The following is a 22,325-nucleotide window of genomic DNA, read 5'->3' on the forward strand; positions in this document are numbered from 1 at the left end:
CTGAAAAATCAACAATGAGAGTTTTATTTCTAAGAATTTACTAGTTTACTCTACACTAGAAATCGAACTATATAAGCGATTTATAAAAATAATCATGTATTTTCAATCTAACTTTGTGTGAAGAATTGGATCATCTACTACATTTAAAGGACAGCAACCATTTTTGTGGCTTGACTTTTTCTTACTTTCTATGTTTTACTACGGTTGCCTTGTAAATAAAAATGTCTGAAGGAATACTGAAAAATCAACAATGAGAGTTTTATTTCTAAGAATTTACTAGTTTATTCTACACTGGAAATCGAACTATATAAGCGATTTATAAAAATAATCATGTATTTTCAATCTAACTTTGTGTGAAGAATTGGATCATCTACTACATTTAAAGGACAGCAACCATTTTTGTGGCTTGACTTTTTCTTATTTTCCATGTTTTACTATTTTACTACGGATGCCTTGTCTATAAAAATTTCTCAATGAATACTGAAAAAATCAACAATGAGAATTTTATTTCTGAGAATTTACTAGTTTATTCTACACTGGAAATCGAACTATATAAGCGATTTATAAAAATAATCATGTATTTTCAATCTAACTTTGTGTGAAGAATTGGATCATCTACTACATTTAAAGGACAGCAACCATTTTTGTGGCTTGACTTTTTCTTATTTTCCATGTTTTACTATTTTACTACGGATGCCTTGTCTATAAAAATTTCTCAATGAATACTGAAAAAATCAACAATGAGAATTTTATTTCTAAGAATTTACTAGTTTATTCTACACTGGAAATCGAACCATATAAGCGATTTATAAGAATAATCATGTATTTTCAATCTAACTTTGCGTGAAGAATTGGATCATCTACTACATTTAAAAGACAGCAAACATTTTTGTGGCTTGACTTCTTCTTATTTTCTATGTTTTACTATTTTACAAATTAATCACGTTTCAGTTGAAACGGGTCTAAACTATTTCAGTTTAAACGCAAACTTATTTTTTGTTTGAGAGTTCGCTGTTTACTCCCAAATATATATTTCCTTGTTTCTGTATTAGGTCTATCTTCCATAAAACTTCTTTGTGATAAAAACTCCTAATACTCAAAATACACTTAAACTTAATGGAATTTTCTTATTTTGAGCGTATAGGGTTGCTTTTGTTTTAGAGAAAGTTTTTATTCTTTTTTTATTTTGTTCCCTGGCAACTGAAACCAGCAATATGTCTTTACGTTTTCCCAGAAGTGTTTTTATCCGATAAAGGCGATTTCTTTGGTTGACCACAACAGCTTAAAGAAATGTTTGGCTCTTCTTTTAAAAAATAAATATAAAACTTCGTTTTTTGTTGATTCCCTCGTTTTTTATATCGGGAGTTTTAAGAAGTTTCTAAGTTCTGATTTAGAAATAGAAATGTGGGATAAGAAAGTTCTCTTAAAATTTAACTTTTATCTATAGTTTGTTTTTGTTTCATACCAGGGAGAATAAAATGTTCTAGAATGAAGAAATATCTCGCGGAATTCAGTTCGTTTTAAAAAAAATGCTTAAGTTTAATATTTTCTTTAAAGCTGTTCAATAAAACAAAATTTTTATATTAATCTGAAATTAGGAAAATGTTTATTCTTTGGCAAAAGTTAATGAAAAACCATTTCCACAACAATCTACCACGAAATGTCTTTTTCATAATTTTAATGCATTTTCCAAAATATAATTTATTACCTGGTGAGTACGTTTTCAATAAATAATCAAGATAAATTTTAATTTTTAATAGCTTGATATTTCAATATTTTAAAGGAAAATCACAATTAAAAAACTTTAATTATAGGCTTTGTTTTAATATTTATCTTATTTTTCCTATAATTTTTTTTCATCGCAAACATTCTTATCGTAATATAGTTACAAAAATTCATTGTACAAGCAAAGCAAATATATCTAACATTTTAATTGATTAATTAATAATAATATTTTTTTAAAAGAATAACTAAAATGAATTTAAAATTTTATTAAAATTCTGATACAAGCATGCTGGTTCTGCTATAAAATAGCAGTAATTCCCCAAATATGTATGTGGGCATTTTCAAAAAAATAACTTCTGTCAACAAAAAAAATTCAGTGCCTTACAAGAATGACTGATTATTATAATAATAGCCGAACGCGGAACCCCCAGTGCTTAGTTCCCAACCATGCTTGGTACTCATTTATGGACCCGCTGAAGGAATGAAAGGCTGATGAGTTTTCGTTCAGGTACTGTTATATTCAACCAGATATACTCGTATGTCAGAGAAATGATTGAAAATCACTATGGAAATAAAATTTTTAAATACCAAATATTTCAAAGTTTTAAGCGTGATTTTTATATCAAAACTTATAGTTTTTAAAATCTCACGTTTTTTATATATAAATTTCTATTTTTCTTGTTCAAGTAAAGAAGAAAATATAATGTCTTTATATTTTCACTTGATTTTACAAAATTATTTCCATTTCTATATACATTAAAAAAATGCATCTTCCATAAAAAAATTTCGCAATTGGTAGTATGTTTTTAATAAGATGCTCTTTAAAGGGATTTGCAGAATATTGTAAAAATATTTTTTTGACTTATAATTGACTTATTATTTATAAATAATTTGTACCAAAAAGGAAAAAATAGATTAAATCTAATTACACAATTATTTTAGCGTTTTTATTAAGACACATTGCACAAAGACTTGAATAAAGCTGTGAAAAGATTTATTTGAATTATAATTGATTCATTATTTCGAAATATTTTGAAACAAGACAGAAAAAACTACTAAATCCTATTATACAATTAATACAGTGTTTTTATGTTTTTAATAAGACGCATTGTGCAAGGTTATAAAAAACATTTATTTGATTTACAGTTGCCTCATTATTTTCAAAATATTTTGAAACAAAATAGAAAAAAAAATGTTTAATCCAGCGTAGCCAACTTGCACTTTTTTCTTACTGGTGTAACTTCTTTTTCATGGAGGAGCAGAATGAATTTGCCTTGAAATGAGTCTCTAACACTAAATTAGTTGTGCGTCCTATTAATTAAAAGAGAATTACTGAATTTTAATTAAAGTTTCAAGTATAATTAAAAAAACTCTTTTTTCAAGGAAAAGGCATAGGTTATCCAGTGTTATATATCTTCAAAAACATCAAGAAGATGAGGTATTTTTAACAGAAAAAATACTTTGCATATTTGCATTTGTTTTATTTTTCTTATGTTTTGTATACAATATAAATAATGAAACCGTCGTATTTTTTTAAACACAAAAATTTCTAACATATGCTAGTGCCTTTGTTTCCAGAGATTTATTTTAGTTTATATCTACAAATTTCCCTTTACCTAATTTTTAAGGAGATTTTTTTCACCTGATTAACTAAAGTTTAAACTATTCAAACTTTTAGCGGCTGAATTCAAACTCAGTTTTAAAAACAGTTTTATTTTTTTGCAGTACATAAAAACAGCAAGAAAAAATAAATAATAAATAAGCATAAAAACTGCAAGAAAAATTGGTTCAGCGCTGAACCATCATATCTGTATTTTGAAGCACAATATGTATCGTAATAATGCTCGTAAAATCTGATTTGTTGAAATTTTTTGTTTTGTATCGAAATATAAATAATAAAACCCTCATATTTTTAAACACAAAAAATTACAACATATAAAACTGCTAATGTTGCTGTCTTCGTTTTCTGAGTTTTATTATTTTTCTTTAAAAAGAAAGTTTAGTTATTAATTGCATTCTATCTAATTTTCACTTCTAAATTTGACAAAAGCCTAACAATTTAAACTTTTAACTATCGTCCATGTTTAAACTTTTAACTACTTTGGAAGTCTGCTTTAAGAACAGTTTTATTCCGTCACAAGAAACTGAAGGAAAAATCGATTCAACACTGAACCAAAATATCTATATTTTGATCCAAAATATGGACAATAATAAGGTCAGTAATTAAGTGTCTTCCTCTGAGATCCACTCGCCGGGAAAACATCGTTTTCTTCCAGTGTGGCGCAGTACTCCACCCCATCAGTGGTATGATGGCAACCGCCCTGGCCTATCATTAGCACGCTGCGGCCCTCGGCCTTTCCAATCGGCCATGGCTAGATTTCGTAGTGACCATCTTAAGTGTTTAAGGTTTCAAAATGAGGAGAAGACTTTCTAAACTTGTTCCTGCTCACAACCTGCTAGTCCTGATCACCTTCTTTTTTGCCTTGGCGCTTCTTTTAAGCAGCTACTGGCTGATCGGGACTTCCTGCTGATATATGGGAAACTGTCGCGACGGGGTCTTCTGGACCTGGTCTAGGCTTTCCTTCTACAGAGGGATGTGTAACAGCAACAACAATAGTAATAAAGTGTTTCCATTCAATTAATGATAGTACACGATAATACGGTTGATACAAAAAGTAGAATGATATAGTTCAATTTTGAATTCTATTTAGAATGCAGCAAATATGAGCGATAATAAGGCTCAAAACGCTGGAATATTTCTAGCATTGTACTTCCTGTACATTAGGGCGTATCGAAAAAAATCGAAATTTCTTAGATCTTTTTGCGGTAGTGCGGAAAAGATGTGAACACCCATCATTAAAAATTGTGCGGAATATCAAAACTCTGGGTCAATATCTTCTGTCGCCTCAGTGGGCCGAAAGTTCTGGAAATTGGACTAAAAATCATTAAAATAAAAAATAAAAATAAACAAACCCATATTTCGTTTATCGGTTTGGGGTAGTGCCGCCTCATCGCCACAAAATTTTGGAAAATGAAGGCAAAAAAATTAGGTAAATAAATTTCACACTAACCTCAAATTAATGGGAAGAGAGACTTTATTTTACCTCTTAAACATACAAATGACAAAAGCATTACTGTTAGTAATTATTTTTTGTCTCAAATTTTGACATATGTTTTCTGGATTCTAGTGTCGCTCTAATAAATCTATCCCTGTTCAGCGGCCCAACTGTCTTTCCCGAAGCTGCAGAAACTAGTTTCACAATCCGCTCCACTACTTGTGCATGTGAAGGAAATTTAATAAAGGCCCAGCAGTCCATTAGTCCTTTATCATCTTCTGAAGTTCCTGAGAACTGATCTCTCTGAGAACGAAGGTGATGTCACATAACAAGCTTGCCTGTCAATGAGATCTACATAGTCAACTGCTTCAAAGTTAAGAGCAGGAATAACGAATCTGCGAACACAATTTCCTTCTGGGCTAACTTCCCTTGCCTTAATAATCCGCCGAGCTGCAAGGGTCCTAATATGGCACCCCTCATCCGTTAACATGGCCAAAAGCATGTTTTCTGGAGCTGCAAAGTAAGCGTTGCGAGAAATAATTGGTTCGATTACGTCACGATACTTTTTAGGCAAGTAGCGAGAGGAATTGATGAAATGCCACAGGTGTCTAGTACTGTCTTTTATGGAATGATGAATCTTTATTCGGAACCATGAGGGTGCGCAGACTCTTAGAATGAATACAACTAAAGTTAGCAACTCATTTGATGGGATTTGATGTAGATATATATAACTTCAGTATTCGATTAGCAGTTGTTAGCCAGTGAGCCAAATTCAATGTTCCTGGTTCCCAGTTAGATAGATCTGAACATCAAACGCCAGAACTAATGGCAGTGCAAATGTTTCAATTTCTGATCTGAACTGAGAGTGGTGAAATCAATATCTGGCATCACGCATTCAATGCTATTAAAAGCAACAATTGAAAACTTTTTGCATCCTTTGAGGTTCCGTCCTGTGTCTCCGGTGTAAGATGTGGGGCCAGATGACTTGCCGTCAATGGACTCAAATAGGTGTCGTTATAGCAACTCATTGAAATGAAGTAAGCAGATGATCCATCCTCTGAAGTTTCAATTCAAGCCTGCGAATTACACCATTAAACACTTCTGTGTTCACTACAATGCCGTCACACCCGAGAACAAAAAGGTTACTAAGATCAACGAATAAATCACCTGTTACATATTCGTAAATGCTATTAGATATATGAAGACTAGATCCACTTGCAGGCATATCATGTCCCATGTACGTAGAATCAGGCCCCGATAGAATACAGTAATGAGCTTTTACAATTGTTCTTTGGAACTGCTTGCCCTCGTGTGTTTCTGATGTTAAAGTTCTGTCATGCCGTCCATGCAAATAAAAGCCATATACAGTGGAACGATTTTCATTTGATTTTGAGACAATTTCTTTGTAAATTCTCGATTTTTCCCTCCATATTTTATTTTTGTCTGTAACGAGGCTGGTATCTGATTCCGATATTAAACCCAGATCTTTAATAACACTCCATGCTATAGCAGCAGTGGCTCTGTTGGATACACCATATCTTTGACTGACAAGAACTGTCAAAATAGGGTTCAAACTAAGGTTGTTTTACTTTTTTTGGCAGAGCGCCAAATCCAGTCTGTCTCGATTGTGCATTGTGCAAGCAGTAAACAGTTATACAGAAAAGTACCAAAATGCGTCGAAATTTCCAAAATTAGATGCCGATGAGGCGGCAGAAGATATTAGCCTGTAATTCTAAAATTTATTATGGTTGTTGTTTTTAAAATATTGTAACTTTTAAGTGCTACCTCAAACCGATCAACGAAATCTGTGGTTATGCATTAATTTTTGTATTTTAATAATTTTTAGTCCAATTTTTGGAACTTTAGGCCCCTTGAGGCAACAGAAGATACCAACCCAGAGTTTTAAGATTCCGCTCCTTTTTTAATAATAGGAATTCACATCTTTTCCGCACTACCGCAGAAAGATATAAGAAATTTCGATTTTTTCGATACGCCCTACTGTACATGTTATTCATTGCCAAAACTTGGAAGGGAAATAATTTTTTCAAATTTTACCCAATATTAAATCACATGAATGTCTAGCTAAAATTAGTTCATATTGCATTCAATAGGCAGACCACAGAAAAGTCTCCTTTTCAAAATTTTTTCCCAGTGGAATTTTTAAATAAATGTGTTAGAATAGCTTGAAAAAATTGAACGTGTAATCCCCGTGATGGTTCAGGGGATAGAGCGCTCGTCTTCCGGGTTCGAATCCCAGAAAGGACTGGTCGATACGAATTCCGCATCCGGCTTGCACCGACTATGATACTGACGTAAAAATATCTTCAGTGGTAGAAAGATCATGGGTTAGAATCCTCTTGGAGTCGGGATAACCATGGGAAGTTTTCATGGTTTTCCTCCCCATATAACGCAAATAAGAGGGAAATTCCATTAAAAAGTCCTCCATGAAGACAAAATTTCTCCCAACACTTGATCCTAGGGTTCCCTTGTCTTCTAGGGTTCAAAATTACAAAGCTATGGAGTTGAACATTAGTAGTAAGCCCAAAATTGGATAGGCCGTTTAACGACGATTATAAGATTATAAAATTAAAAAAATGAGTAATCAAAATCTAACGAAACACTGTAAAGCAAAGCAAGATTCAAAACATCAATATTAAGTTGTGAAAGTGTTTATGATAAGAGATTTGAAAGTGTTTATGATAACTTCTTTTCCCCACTTCTCTGTTTATTTAGACATTCAAATACGTTTTGGTGCTTGAATATTAAGTTCTGAGACAAATATTGTTTAAAAAATAATGACTTTAGTTTTACGTCTATTTTAAAACATATATATATTAAGGGCGTTGTTTATGGATCACCTGGAGGGAGATTGTTTATTGAAGTACTGAAAAGAAAATGCATACAATGGAAAAAGTCTGAAAATGGAAATAGTGTTCAAAGAAATATTCGTTTTATTTTCACAAGTGGAGGTTCTTCACAATGAGAACAAAATATGGTCAAAATTAAAAAAAAACATATGATAAAATGTGGTACTTTTTTGGTGTTTCAACCTAACTGCTTTAGTAATAATTTTAGTAAAATTAGCAACAAAAATTGATTTTTTAATATGTGATAAAATTTGGTAAATGTAAAACTTGGTAGTTTTATCACGATATCTTAGAGCATGGTAAAAAAGCCATTTATTCAGTTAAATTTACTTTTTCTGTTTTACATATTTTACTAAATGTGTGGTAACAAGAATTATAAATTTGCATAACTCAACAATCACAGCTCTAGTTGCTAGAGTTCGTTCGTACTTTGTTGGCGTTTATATTTCTTATGTTTAGAAAAATGGCATATTCAAATTTCTACTGAATCGAATTTTCATTAGATGAGTGCGTGGTTAGAAAAAATCAAACGTCTATTTTAAGTAACTTGCATAAATTTGCATTTTGACAAATTACTCTTACAAGCAATCTATTTTAAATTGATCTCGTTATGTCCTAAGATGACAACGTTCACTAAATATCCAAAAACTTTTCTAAAAAATAAAAAAAAATATTTTGATCTAATACATTGATATTTTTCCAAGTAGATATTAACCATTTGTTTTTCTTTTATGTTGCAGGTCAAAATTTCTGTTCATTTCAAATTTTTCATTAACTGGTATGTATCATACGTTTATATATCTTTAATCATCTGTTTATTTTCATATTTATAAGCTGACTTATACTTTGAATAAACTTTTGTTAAAATAAAATCAAGATTCCATACAATGTTACATCAGCAATCATAATAGATATTCAAGTCATTCCAATACCCTTTCAGATTGGCGAGCAGTAGAAGACAAAATAAATCACCAAATTATACTGGAATTCACACTTAAAATGTGCAAATCAGTTGCTTTACTAAATCACTCTAAAGTGAAAGCTTTGGTGACTGAAGAGCACCTGAGTTGTTAGCAAACATAATTTATTGATTCTTCCCTGCCAGTTTTGACATTAGAAATCTGGCATGAGTCACGTAATGAATAAAGTGAACGATTTACTTCTGTTAATTAAAACAAGGTGTTAACTTTTTGAATAGTTAAGTTAAGCCTGTCAATAAATAAGCGTAAATTTACGTACAGCGAGCTGGCGCTAGTATTGAATTTTCATCATTGTTATGCAAGCGAGAACTTACCAGGTTGACGGAAGGAGTTTGTTCTCATATTTCAATGAATATTTTATTGCTGCATGTTTTAAAATCCTTTTTGTTTAGGAAAATAAATAAAAAAAAAATGGAACTTATTATGCGTCTTAAGTTAAGCTTATTATCTCAATATAAAAATAATATCTTATCGATAGGGATTGTTTGGACTTTAAAACTGGCCAGTAACTGAAATATTAAAAAAAAATTTTTTTTATTAAAATTGCCAATTTTGCAAGATTTTTCTACTCTGGTTGAATCATTGAAATGAATAAATGTTTGAAAATTTTGGGGTTGAAAAGTGAATACACTTATAACACAGGTTCGAAAGCTTCGAAATTGTCGTATAGAAATGATATTCCGACATATTTATTCATTTAATTCACTTTCACCTACATGATTTCTATTTTTACCACATGGCTCTGTATTAAATTTGAACAAGATCTTGCCCATTTCTTTTTGCGTTTTACTTTTTGGCTTATTTAATTATGTTACCTCTAGCGGTCATTTTTCAATCGTTTATTTCAAGTTTTCCATTTTTGTCTAACGATTCTATTTCAAATTCAAAATTAATCTCGAATACCAACAGCACATAGTTTACGCATTGTCATTTTCTAGGTTCATTTCAAGAAAACCCCAAACATTTTTCTTCAAGCTTCGGATTTATTTTGTTCTGTTAGGTTGCATTTTTATATGGATCTCACTGCTGTCCTTTGTTCAAAAAGTGAAACGGAAGGCCAATTTATTATATTTTTCAAATATGTGCTAAAATAAAATGAGATATTTTTTTAATGGCGGGCACTTGGTTCTATTTCCCATTGACCTCAGAAACTCCAGAATTGCTACTCTCTTATCTTTACATAGTGGGCACCAGTGGCTAAGCCACGGCGGTAGAGTAGCGTCGCCCACGTCATACAGTAACAAACCCGTTGATAGGGTGGGTTACATTCACACAATCACGCAGAAGAAAGGACATAGAAAGTTGCATCCATGCCTACGGTGGGATTCGAACCCACAACCACTGCCCCCGTAGTCCTGTACAGTAACCACAAGACCAGTGATTGGCAAATGAGATATATTTCTCAATTATATTGTGAGTGTTTTGTAATCACGGCTTCTTCATCACGTCACAAACCTAATATGAAAGACACATAGAATACAAATTACCATTGCTCATTATATAGCGCAGTCAAACTTTTAAAGTAGCTTGAAAAACAATACTGCATGTGCCATATTTAGAAATAGAGTACTATTTTCATTAATACAGACTAGTTAACGAGAGATTAAATTTTCTGCCGCGAGCGCAGCAGAACCATTTTTTGTACAAGGATAGTTTTGGGGATTTTATGGTCTTATGAGGTTAAGCAGAAGCCTCTGTTTCCAAGATTAACAAAAAGTAAAAATTCATTGGATTCAAGTCTGGTGAATTACATGGACATATTTTATGCTACAGGAAACCTTAAACAAATGGGCTTTCACCATTTTTAGCTGTATGTTTGAATAGGAAGTTCTTTTAGATCGCCCTTTCCAGATGCCTTTTATGAAAAAAGAAACATATTATCTAACGAAATGTGTTTATAATATAGTGAGATAAAAAAGAATTTTTGCCAAAATTTTTTTTGAGAATCGGCTATTTTAATTTTCTACTGTAAAGTAATCTGATACAAAAAAACTCTCTTTTTTTGTAATTTATGAAAAATAATTTAGTTTTTATTGTTATAGAACACAAAATACTTTATTAATGTCCTATTTGGGGGTAACTGGCATTTTTATTTTCCCCTAAAATTTTATTTAATTGTTGAATTGTTATGATGAAATAGTAATATACTCACATATTTGAATCAAATTTGGATTTATATTTAAAATAATATTTAATTATAAATTATTTTTATACTTCGAACAAGAATATAAGTATGCAAATAAAAAATAATGGTATGCTATCTTTTCTTCTTGCTTTTTGGCGCTCTTGCAAAATAATTCAATTGTTGAATTGTTATGGTGAATTATTATTATAATCATTTCACATCAAAATGAAATTTGCATCTTTATTTGCATTACCAAACTTTTATTCAACAAACTCTCCAGACCAAACAAATAGAAAATTAATTTGGAACAAAGAAAAGACTAAATTTATTCCAGACTTCAAGAAATTATTCTAACAAATTCCAGCTATGATTTCATTCTAATGATGCTTAGATCCACAATAAAATAGTCGGTTATACAATGGAAAACGAAGCTTTAATATCTGAAACCAGAATGGCTGAAGTCATGTAAAATTCAAATATATTCTTTTTCTCACATCTTTGATCTTCTTTCCTTTTTAGCTTTGAAGGAAGAAAAAAAAGAATTTAATTCTAAGCTTGGTTTTGTCTGTTTAATACTTATTACGCATTCAATTCTTGTTCCGAAACCAAAACATTGAGTTCATTAAAGAATTTCGATATATGTTTATTTTTTTTATTTTGTATTTTATCTCAAAATGAGCTAGGATAAAAATGTTGTTTTTTTTTATGAAACTTTATTTAATTAAAGAAGGTTTCTTTTCATGAAACGACTTCTTTACAATGCAAAATACTTCTTTTCGTTTTCTTAACAACCAGCAACATTTTTAAATTTAAAATATCACGTTTTCCAAATTTGAAAATTTTAAAAAATGCTGTCTTTATTTATGGTATGAAAGGGAAAAAAGTTCATTTGTATAATTTGTTACGTTTAAAATTCTGGTTTAATGAAAATGAGAAAGAAGAAATAAATCTCTAACGAACTATTTGTTAATTTACTGTTTGGAAAATCAGAACAAAATAATAACGTTCCTTATTTAAAGATACGAATGCATTTAAGTAAGTATTTCTTTTATATAAATTTAAAAGCTAAACAATTCTTGTTTTCAGAAAATGAGTCTAAACTATCATTTTGGATTTACTCTCATTTTGGATTTTAAAAAAGTGTTTTAAATGCATTATTTATGAAATGAAATAAACTATAAAGGCTAAAGGTAGAAATTGAGGGTGATTAAATGTATACATATATTGTGAGAAATTTCTCAGGGAAAATAGATAAATAGCAATTTATTTAAATGTTATTTTAACATATTCAAATAAAACAGTCCATAAATAAGATGGTAATCAAACTGTTGACTGTATGAAAAACCGTTTATTAACTGCTTTCGCTTAATATGGTTAATCAGTCAGATTTTTTCTGCACCACCTGGGGCCACCAAAAGAAGCCACTTAATTCCTTGCAGCTGCTTACTTATTATAAACCAGAGGGCTAATTGTCAATCTCATGACTAACTGGGTCTCGAGTTCGAGCACTAACAACACAATATTTCCTTCATTTCCTTCAACACACGAAGAGTGCCCAAATGTTCTGGATAAAAAAGTTTTGACGATTTGACGAGTCTTGATGAAAAAAAAGACAATTTGTGTCCTGTACTCTCCAGTACCAATTACCTAGCCTAACTCTTATACCCAGTTGAATTTCTTTTTTGCTGTTTTGAAACCATGCTATTTGTAATTGGTTAAAATCCGTATAAAACAGTATTCATGGTTTTTATAACCATACTAGTAGTAAACGGTTTCGAACCAGTAAAGGTAAAAAAAGGTTCTTTTCCTTAATCGATAATCTAATACGATTAATCGGTTAGATAAACTGTAACCGGTTATTTTACCATAATTTTAGATGGAGAATTCTGACACTGCACAGAGAAAAGGAATTGTATAATTGCTGCACCGTATGCTAGTCACAGTAATTTTCTAATTGATTTGGTAATGGTTAACCTGAAATGATAGTTTTAAAAATTATAGTTATTGTTACAACACATTTAGTAATTGAAAAGTAAATTTACTAGAATAAATGATTTTTCTACTATGCTCTTAGATATCATGATAAAATTGAAAAATTTTACCACAATTAAGAAATTTTAACATATATTATAAAACAATATTTCATTGTTTATTTTCAACAAAAAGTCAGTAACTTAGCACTTCTTTAAAAATTACAGCTCTTTTCAGAGTTTCTATAGAGGCAGAAACACAATAGATTTCACCATATGCTGATGGTTTTGACCATACTTTTTTCCTAGTGCATTATGCAAATATTAAATAACTATATATGAAATATTGAGATTTTATCATTTTGGTAATAAAATATTTATGGTTCAAAAATAAAATGGCAACTTTTTCAGAACATAAATCCAATTTACTGCAGTTAAAGGAAAGTAGTAACACTATTTGATAAATATTCAAATTTCGCAAAAAAACTTTGAATTTTTTCCCCCTTTTTTATGAAATGTTATACCAGTAAAAGCGTTCATTTTAGAGATAGGTATTTTGGATAACTATTTATTACAGTTTTTTGTTCTGGAAAATGCGTAATTCTTTCATTTAAATTTTGAATTTTTATGAAAAAGGTAAGTGTTTCAAAATGGTTGAATCAATCGAATATTTTAAATCAGGTTTTATCCTGAACAATCAAAATTTCTTAACTGAAATTATATTTTGTTTTTTGCTTCTAGTAAAATTACCATATTGTATGGTAAAATCTTACCAAAGTAAAGTTTATGGTATATAATATGTTTAGGAACATTAATCATAACTTTATTAAATCTTTATTAAAACTGATAAAATATACTTTTCACTAAGTTTAGAAGATGTTAGTTAAATTTTATGCTGGCAAACGTACTGTTTATGAAAATTCTGCACTTAATTTACTACACTGTTAGAGTTTTTATTCTAAAATTACGATAAAATAATCGGCAGTAGTCTGTTCATCCAATTAACCGTAAAGTTTACGGTATAGAACATTTTTTATCCTTACGGTTTTGAAACCGTTTACAACTACTATAGTTTAAAAGCCATGAATACAGAACTATAAGGTTTTTTAACCATTTAAAACTAACATGCTTCCAAAACCGTAAAAAAGAAATTTAACTGCACATTGCAACTAGGCTCTTCGTTAAATTGTGGTTGAGCTGTGTTTTATCAAATGAACCGTGGAATATGACTTAATTAGTTTATCTCGTTGTTTCACCTATCGTAAGACATGTTAAATACTAGAGTTTTTGCAATAAGTAGCTTTATAGTGCTACTATCTATGCCTAAATGGGAAATCGTGTTTCAATAGAGGAGTGCAGGATGCTAGTAACTCTTCATTTGTTGAAGGGAATGGATGGAAAATTGTTGTTTAAATGCTGGGATTCAAACCACCGTTCTATCGGTCATAGATTGACAGATTAGGCCTGTCAACAATAATATATACCCAGCTGCAAGGAATTAAGTGGTTAGAGGAGGCCTAGTTCGTCAAATAAAATTCTGATCGTTTAACAGTATTAGGTGAAAGCAGTTAATAAATAATTTTTCTCACAGTTAGTAGTTTCAATACCGTCTTATTTATGGTTATTTCACTGTCTCGTTTGAATGTGGGGAAACAAAAAAGTAAGTAAAATGTTATTTAACCATTTTTTTCCGAGAAATTTCTAACAGTGTCAAAGTGAGAAATGCTCTTTAGGAGAGAAATGTACATGGGTATAAAATAATACAGATAATAAATTCGAAGATATAAATCTTATGCATTAATTGTAATTTTAAATCGTTTGATAAGAATTACAAACTATTAACAAAATGTAGAGAAATAACTAAATACGATGTAATGTTTAACAGTATTAGGTGAAAGCAGTTAATAAATAATTTTTGTCACAGTTAGTAATCTGAATACCGTCTTTTTTACGGTTATTTGACTGTTTTGTTTGAATGTGAGGAAACAACAAGTAAATAAAATGTTATTTTACCATTTTTTTTCCAAAAAATGTTCTTTAGGAGTGAAATGCACACGGGTCTAAAATAATACAGGCAATAAATCCGAAGATATAAATCTTATGCAATAATTTTAAATCGTTTGATAAGAATTAGAACCTATGTTGAGAAATAACTGATTAAGTTGTAATGTTACGCGTTTCAAGTAAAACCTTTCGTCATAATAAGACATTTTAAATTGATGCTTATAAGTACTCTATATCGAAACATAAGCAATTATCCTTTAATTTGTGATTATTTGAAACTGTTTGTTTTAAGAGAAGATTTATGCTTTGTAATTAGCGATGATTCAATCATCTTGAAATGTTAAATGAATCTTGAAATCCAGAGTATTGAAGTCAGGTACAATGATCGTTCAGACCAATGATTGACAGGAGAGCCTTCTAAGCGTCTTGCTTCTAATTAAGGAGTGTTCAGATGCAGGCTCCATCTCGTCAAACTCCACATCTATCTGGGATATAAGGAGTTCTATAAACCCCTATTTAATATATATTTTGCCCTCCAGATTGATTCCGTATCAATATACAAATTGGGTAAATTTCTAGAAATACCTAATCTTAAAGGAAAATCTTATAATCCAATTGATGATATACATATACCGATATTCTATAAGTTTTCCAAATTAGTATATACGAATATTCTATAAGTTTTCCAAATTAGTATATACGGATATTCTATAAGTTTTCCTAAAATAGAATGTGTATTCAAGTACTTCGATTAAATTATGCTACTTTTTTTCCAACTAACTTTCTAAAAATATAATGCAATATGTGGAATGATCAAATGTGGTTTCTTCAAGACACATTTGATTCACATTATATTAAGAATAACTGCAAATTCTGTGGAAAAAATGTTTAAAGGAAATTCAAGAAAACATTTCTGTTTTTAATCGGTACCTGAGTGTTGTAAAAATTCATTCCCGTTTTTTTAAAGACTTTCTCTGTACATTTGATGATTTAACGCTGATTTTAACAAAAAGAATTCTTCTCTGTTTTTCAGCCTAATCATAAGCAGATTAAAACTGTCGATTCAAATTATAATTTTTGGCGTGCAGTTTTGCTTACCATAAGATAAATTTATCATTTTTCAAATCATTTTTTTTAATTACTTTCTATACTTACTTCTTCTCAGAAATTGCTTTGTTGTTTTGAACATTGTATAAAAAGTGCGATCCGACTTTATTGTCAAAATGATACTCTACTTGATTAATATCTGTCTTTATGTTTAATTTTTCGTTAAGTTAAATTTCCTGACATTTTTATACGACTGGGCCAATATAGTTTTAAACTTTTTTACACTTAAATATTTTAATAAGATCGATTTTTAAAGTAATTAAGTAAACAGAGTATAAGATTTTTCCTTATAACTAATTAATAGAGCAGAGTTACCGTGGCTCAGGGAACGGACGCTCACCTTTTAATAAAGGACCCTGGTTCAAATCCCGGCTATGATTGCTAATGCGAATTCTGTTTTTGGTTCGCAATGGTCACTATGATGGCATAGATATTTTATAGAGTTTTATGTTAAAATAACTATACTTATATGCTTAAAAAGCAGACGTCCGTTTTTCAATAACGGTATTTTGCTTTGAAATAAATGGTTTTATACTGGCATCTAAGCTGACAGTATTTTTTTCTCTAAATTTGTTCTGTAAATTTGCTTTTTTTTATTACTTATAGAAGATAGATTGCTTAAAGAAAACAATCTAAACCGTCGAAGTTTAGTTCACCAAACTAGCAAAGTTTATTTGTCTATTTTATTCTTAACTCATGATTTGTTTGTTATTTCTCTTCAAGCTTTTCACTACCGGTTTTGTATTCGTTCAATTGATTAATATTAATTATTCAAAGTTTTGATTTTCATGAAATTAAGGACAGTGCTTAATGTATTTAATTTGTAATTATCTCATCTAAAAATTTAAAGATCATAATATAATTGTGAATAAAACAACCCATTAAATGCAAAGAAACATTACACTCGAAATTTTATCTTGGAATCAAAGTGGAGGTTCATGAAGGTGGTGTAGTAGATCACAAAAGGGGACTATAATTTATTCATAATTTATTTATAAATTTTTAAGTGTCAGTTTCCGCATTTAAAAGAACTTTTCTTTCTTTGTTCTATTATAAACATTATTGAAGGTTTTAATGAAAGGCCTATTAATTTAACCAATTAAAACAATCTCATCATCAAATCATTCAGAATTTTATACCTAAGCATATGATTGCATATTTTTACCTTAATTCCGCATAATTTAATTTTCTGATTTATACAGAGAAATAATTAATTATTAATTATAATAACCTTATACTCATAAAAAAATTTATGTACTTACTAATTAAATTCAATGTACCCCATTTTTATTCAATTTTCCCAGAAATTACACAACAAAATAAACTCTCAAATGGTATTGTAAAAAAATTCATATTTTTATTTTTTTACCAATGTTTGTTGCTGAAGTTATTAAAAGTAGCCTTGCAAGCGACAACTAAATGAATGTTACTTACCCTTATTTTGCATGCTTTTGATGAAAAGTTAGAAATAGAAGTGACGCATTGAAATGATGAGCGGTAGTGCACATTGTCATTAAACATTTTAATTTCATCATTTAAGCATAATTTGTGTTACTTGTGTTAGCATAAATTAACTATTATTAATTAATTTATAATAATTAATTAATTATTATAAATTAATTAAGTTAATTATTAGGTATCAATTAGTAGTTCATTCATAATACCGTTGTATTTAAACTAAGTTTAAAAAAATTTCCAAACAATTGTTTGCAGAGCATTTAGGCCTAATTAAACTGAAGTTTACACTATGTATTTCCCATGGAATAACATGGAGAAAATCGGTTGCTTAATGCAGGATCCTGCAACTGGAAGTTTAAAAAAACGTGGACCAAACGCTGAAATGTTTAAAATAGAAATTTCTGAATAGATTTTTTCCATGAATAAGGCATGAAAGGCATCGAATAAAATGTTTACGGTACATGGGGCTTTTTGAACTCCAAAATCCTAAAGAAAATTTATATTTAATTATTTTTCATTAGATTTTGATAAAACTAGCTTGCTGATCAGACAGAGACTGATTATAATCAAAGAAAATTTTGCTGCATTCAACGTCTTGCAGGTCGGCTCCTAATCTAATCTGCCAGCACCGTTAATTAAATTTAGGCTTATTTTATGAGAATTCGGCTAAAGCTACTTTACTTAATTTGAAGTACAAGCTTCATTCAATCAAGCTAAGCTTAAATGAAACTCGAAATATTTTCAGTATATTCGTTTTTATGGGTTTTTTGTTTAGGCCACGTGTAAGTTTTACTGATGATGATGATTTTAAATGTTCAATTTGTCGTACAATTTGAAAACCTTTTTTTTTCATTTCAAATAAATTATTAAAAAAAAATCAGAAATTTTAGGTATGTTTTATTCTTAAAATTAAGCATAAGATTTTAAACAAGTTTTAGAATTTAAATCGTTAAAGAAATGAAGTAATTATAAATTATGAATAATGAAATATACCTACTGAGAAATAAAATAATAAATATCGTAGATGGAACATGTAACAGTAGAATATATATTATTTTAAAAATCAAACTTTAAGCAGGTGAATGACATACATCATTAGCTTTCACTTCTATTGTAATGTTTACTGCGAGAATGAATATCAATATTTTTAAAAAATATATTGTTCTTACAGTCAGAACTGGTATTTTGTTAGTGAATCACTTGATTTTTCAAATATATCTCTATCTGTTCATCGCATTTCGAAACGCATGTAATGCTTTGAATTTTTTTTTTTTAACGTTGTAGTGAAAAACAAATATAACATAACTTACAGATGCATAATGGAGCATTAAGAAAATTAAATTAAAAGAAAAAGCTGTTTCATACTTTTGATTTAGCTGAAAATAGTAAGTTTCACAATTAAAAGTGGTTGATTTTTTTTGCAATAGAATATATTTGTTTTCGTATTTTTTTCTTTTCTAAAAATTTATAATTTTTAAAATAAAAATGGCAAATTTACGATTTGACTACATTTAGAAGAAAATGTATTAAAATTGAAATTTTTTACGAATTTATTGAAGATAAATTAAAGTGAAATAACTTAAACATGCTAAATAGTGTTTAAGACATATTGTTTTAAGAATTTCGAAAAACAAGAGAAAATGATCCCGGAGGAAAAAAAAATCTTTTGAAATGTAAGCATTGATACGGCCTTTAAAATAGTTCCTTTGAAATAGAGTTTGATTCTGCCAAAAAATAAATAAATAAATAAACGGAATCTCTGACGTTCTAATTGAGAAAAAAAGCAATTTATTCTAAACATTCGAAAGATAATATTTTTTTTAAGGAAGAAAAAAAATTCTCAAAATTTTATAGATTGTAAAATTCCAAACCCTTTTAAAAATGTTCGTACTATTTTTTAAAAGTTAAAAACAAATTTTTGTTAAATTTTTTCTTAAAAAAAAAGTGCCCAATTGAATACATATTTCCTTATGACAATTGCAATATATGCATTTTTAAGTAACAAAATGCATTAAAGATAAATAATAAGCTTTTAGATAAAACTGTATATTTAAGTACTTAAAAATATTAGTATAAGTAAAAAATACAATATTATTTCTTTTTAAACTCAAGTACTCTTTTTTCAGTTCTGTTAGAGTTTTAAAATCGCATTATTATTTAAATAATAAAAATAAATCCTTAAGATCTAATCTTTCTTTAAATCTTTGAAAAAAACTTTAAAACGCGTTATACGACGAAGAATGAATTATTTGTCATATTTTCTTACTTTGAAACGTAAAAAACAAATCGGAAAAATTCGAATTTTATGATTCTGTCTATTTTTTAAACAGTTTACAAGAAATAATTAAAATCTTGTTTTTCTTAAAAAAAATTTTAATTTTGTATTACAAGTTACAAAGTTTATCCTAATCCATAAGTATGCAACTATGTTTATGCCGAAAAAAACATTGTTTTTGGGGTCAGTAAGAATAAATGTTAGTAATCATTATTTTTGTCAATACTTGAAATAGAGAGTTTGTTTTATATTTAACAGTTTTTCGATTCCCTTTTTTTCAAATCGAGATATGTAATTAATGGATGAATATAAAGGTATAATATAGCTGAGAATGAAACTATTATGAGAATCCCGTTGATTATTTTATTTATTAATTCTTTTGTTTTTGTTTCTCTAATTTTAGATGGTATATTTCTATCATATTTTTCGAAAAGTTTAAGCTATTGTAACATTACGATTTTTCTATGGATTTGTCCATCATATAAAATCCTGTAAGAACTGCACTGATAAATTCTAAAAAAAATATGCAAAAGTAAAAAAAATAATAATAATTATACAGAACATGATTAAATTCAAATTCAATTTATTAAAAATTATGATGTATGGCAGCTTATCATAATTTCAATAAACGTTACTAATAATTTTCTCGGATGGAAATAATTCAAGCATTTACACAGAATATAACTATCAAAAATTTTTCATGAAGAATATGTTTTTACATAATTTTCTTAAGATTATCGTAAATTAATAAAAGATACATAAAGTATTTTTAAGGTTAAAAAAAATATACGCTACTTTTTAAAACCCCAACTATGCCTCATCAATCATTTTATTTTCGAATATAGTCTTAACACTGCTTTATTAATCATGTTGTGCTCTTTGCGTTTTTAAAAGTGAATTGAAATATGTTTGCTTCTTAATTAAATACCGCCATTGGTCTTATCAAACATTTGTTTTTCCATGCTGCTGATTCCTTACATCTCCAATGCTAAAAAATGTAATATTTATGTAAAAATTAAAATTTGACATTTCCCGCAAAATTGATATTTTATCAAGCATTTTTTTTGTAGGCATGAATTTTTAATAAATTTAGAGAAGGTTATTTACAAAACCTGAATAGAATTTTTCAGAACTATAAAATTACAAGAGAAAATATTTGTGATGTTATTAAAGTTAATTTAAAACAAAGTTAAAAATCGCATTTTTATTTAAACTTATACACATTTCGGTATCACAATTCTGCACCTTCATCCTTAGGCAATTAAAATAGAGTTGATTGAATCCGACAAATGTTACTAGATATTAAATAAATATACGCAGTAAAATGCAAATATATTAAATTGGCAGAAAATTAAAACCATTACATTCAGTAGCGACTGGATGAATTCATTATTCGTAATTTAAAGTTGAAGAACTCGTACACTTTAAACGTAGTTGCTTGTTCAGAATAGATTATTTTTAGTAACTGGTTATATGAGTTGACGAATGACCTGGACATGGATAATCCGCTTAGCCTTATGCTAAGTGATGCATGCATTATTTTAAATTTTAGTTGCTTTAGATATATACACTGGCTTGCAAACGTTCTTGGTCAACGCGTGAAAGACATTTTAAAGTTTCAGTGCTGTTTTTTTTTTGTAGAGATGATTTCTGTTTTATTTAGTCAAGGCAACATATATATATTCCACTTGTTTTCAGAATTTTTACTTTTCTTGCAATTTAATAGAAAATATAATCTTCTTTGGATTAAATTTAAATCTTTTCACTCAGTTCAGTTGAATATTTCTTTTTTTATATAATTCGTGTCTTGTAAGAACTAATTCTTCAAAAATGAATGTTGAGATTAAATTAAAGTAAAAACCACGATTTCCGTAAATATGTAAAACTTATGCTTATTTGTTAAAATTGTATCTTTCAATTGTATTTTCACCCAATTCTTAGATGTAAGACAATCGCTTCACGAAAAACAAATACCCGACTGATATGAAAATTGCATTTGATTTAAAATGACTTTCAAAGCACTCACTTTTCTTTCTGGTTGATAAGCATATTAAGAAAGTTTAGGAATAAAATTATGCATTATTTCTTACATTTTCAATCCTATAATTTTGAATTTGACCAAAGACCTTCGCACACTAGTGTAGTTTTTATTCTATATTCGTACTGTTGATCACTGTTTTGTTCTATTGGATGAAAGTCAATCGGAGGTTTAGGAGACTCTCAACATTCCAAATTCTTTAGACCCGTGCATGCAATTGATATCTCAAAGGTAGTTTGGCAATAGTTTTCTTTCTCTAGGTATAATGTTAACCCGTAAAGAGGATTGTTTTTAAACCACAGTGCCTTGGAAACCATTTGATGGTTCTCTTCCACCACGCTGTTCTTTTTGTCATCTATCCATTCAGATTGAGCAAAATCGGTTGAACAGATCCTGAGAAATGGAATTTTAAAGAAGTCGTACATTTAAAATTCGATTCCTCAGGAACTATTTAACCGATTTCGCTCAAATTTTATATTTTACCATATAAATTTAAATGGTGTGAAAAATGTTTAAAATTATGTAAAAAAATATATACCTTACAATTCAAATTTTTTTCAACTATTATTAAATAAAGTAATAAAAAATAATAAATGCATACTAAAATTTATTTTTGCATAGAATTAAATTGTATAAACGAATTTATATGTGTGTTAAATTTTTTTTTAATTCGCGTAAAAAGTTCCGGAGATATGGCAAAGTACGCAAAAAGTAAAATTG

At 28.9% G+C, this 22,325-nt stretch overlaps 1 protein-coding gene across 8 annotated transcripts in view; it reads left to right on the forward strand.

Moving 5' to 3' along the window:
- Positions 1 to 22,325, forward strand: part of LOC107443568 (putative polypeptide N-acetylgalactosaminyltransferase 9) — a 293,596-nt gene that overhangs the window by 177,117 nt on the left and 94,154 nt on the right. For all 8 annotated transcript variants that reach the window (XM_087159120.1, XM_087159123.1, XM_016057485.5 and 5 more), the window contains one exon: positions 8,389 to 8,426. The gene's annotated coding sequence lies outside the window, so the exon portion shown is untranslated. The remainder of the gene's footprint in view (positions 1 to 8,388; positions 8,427 to 22,325) is intronic.

The sequence above is a fragment of the Parasteatoda tepidariorum genome, chromosome 3, assembly GCF_982258835.1.
Source record: "Parasteatoda tepidariorum strain Cologne lab strain chromosome 3, Ptep-v5.0, whole genome shotgun sequence".
NCBI lineage: Eukaryota > Metazoa > Arthropoda > Arachnida > Araneae > Theridiidae > Parasteatoda > Parasteatoda tepidariorum.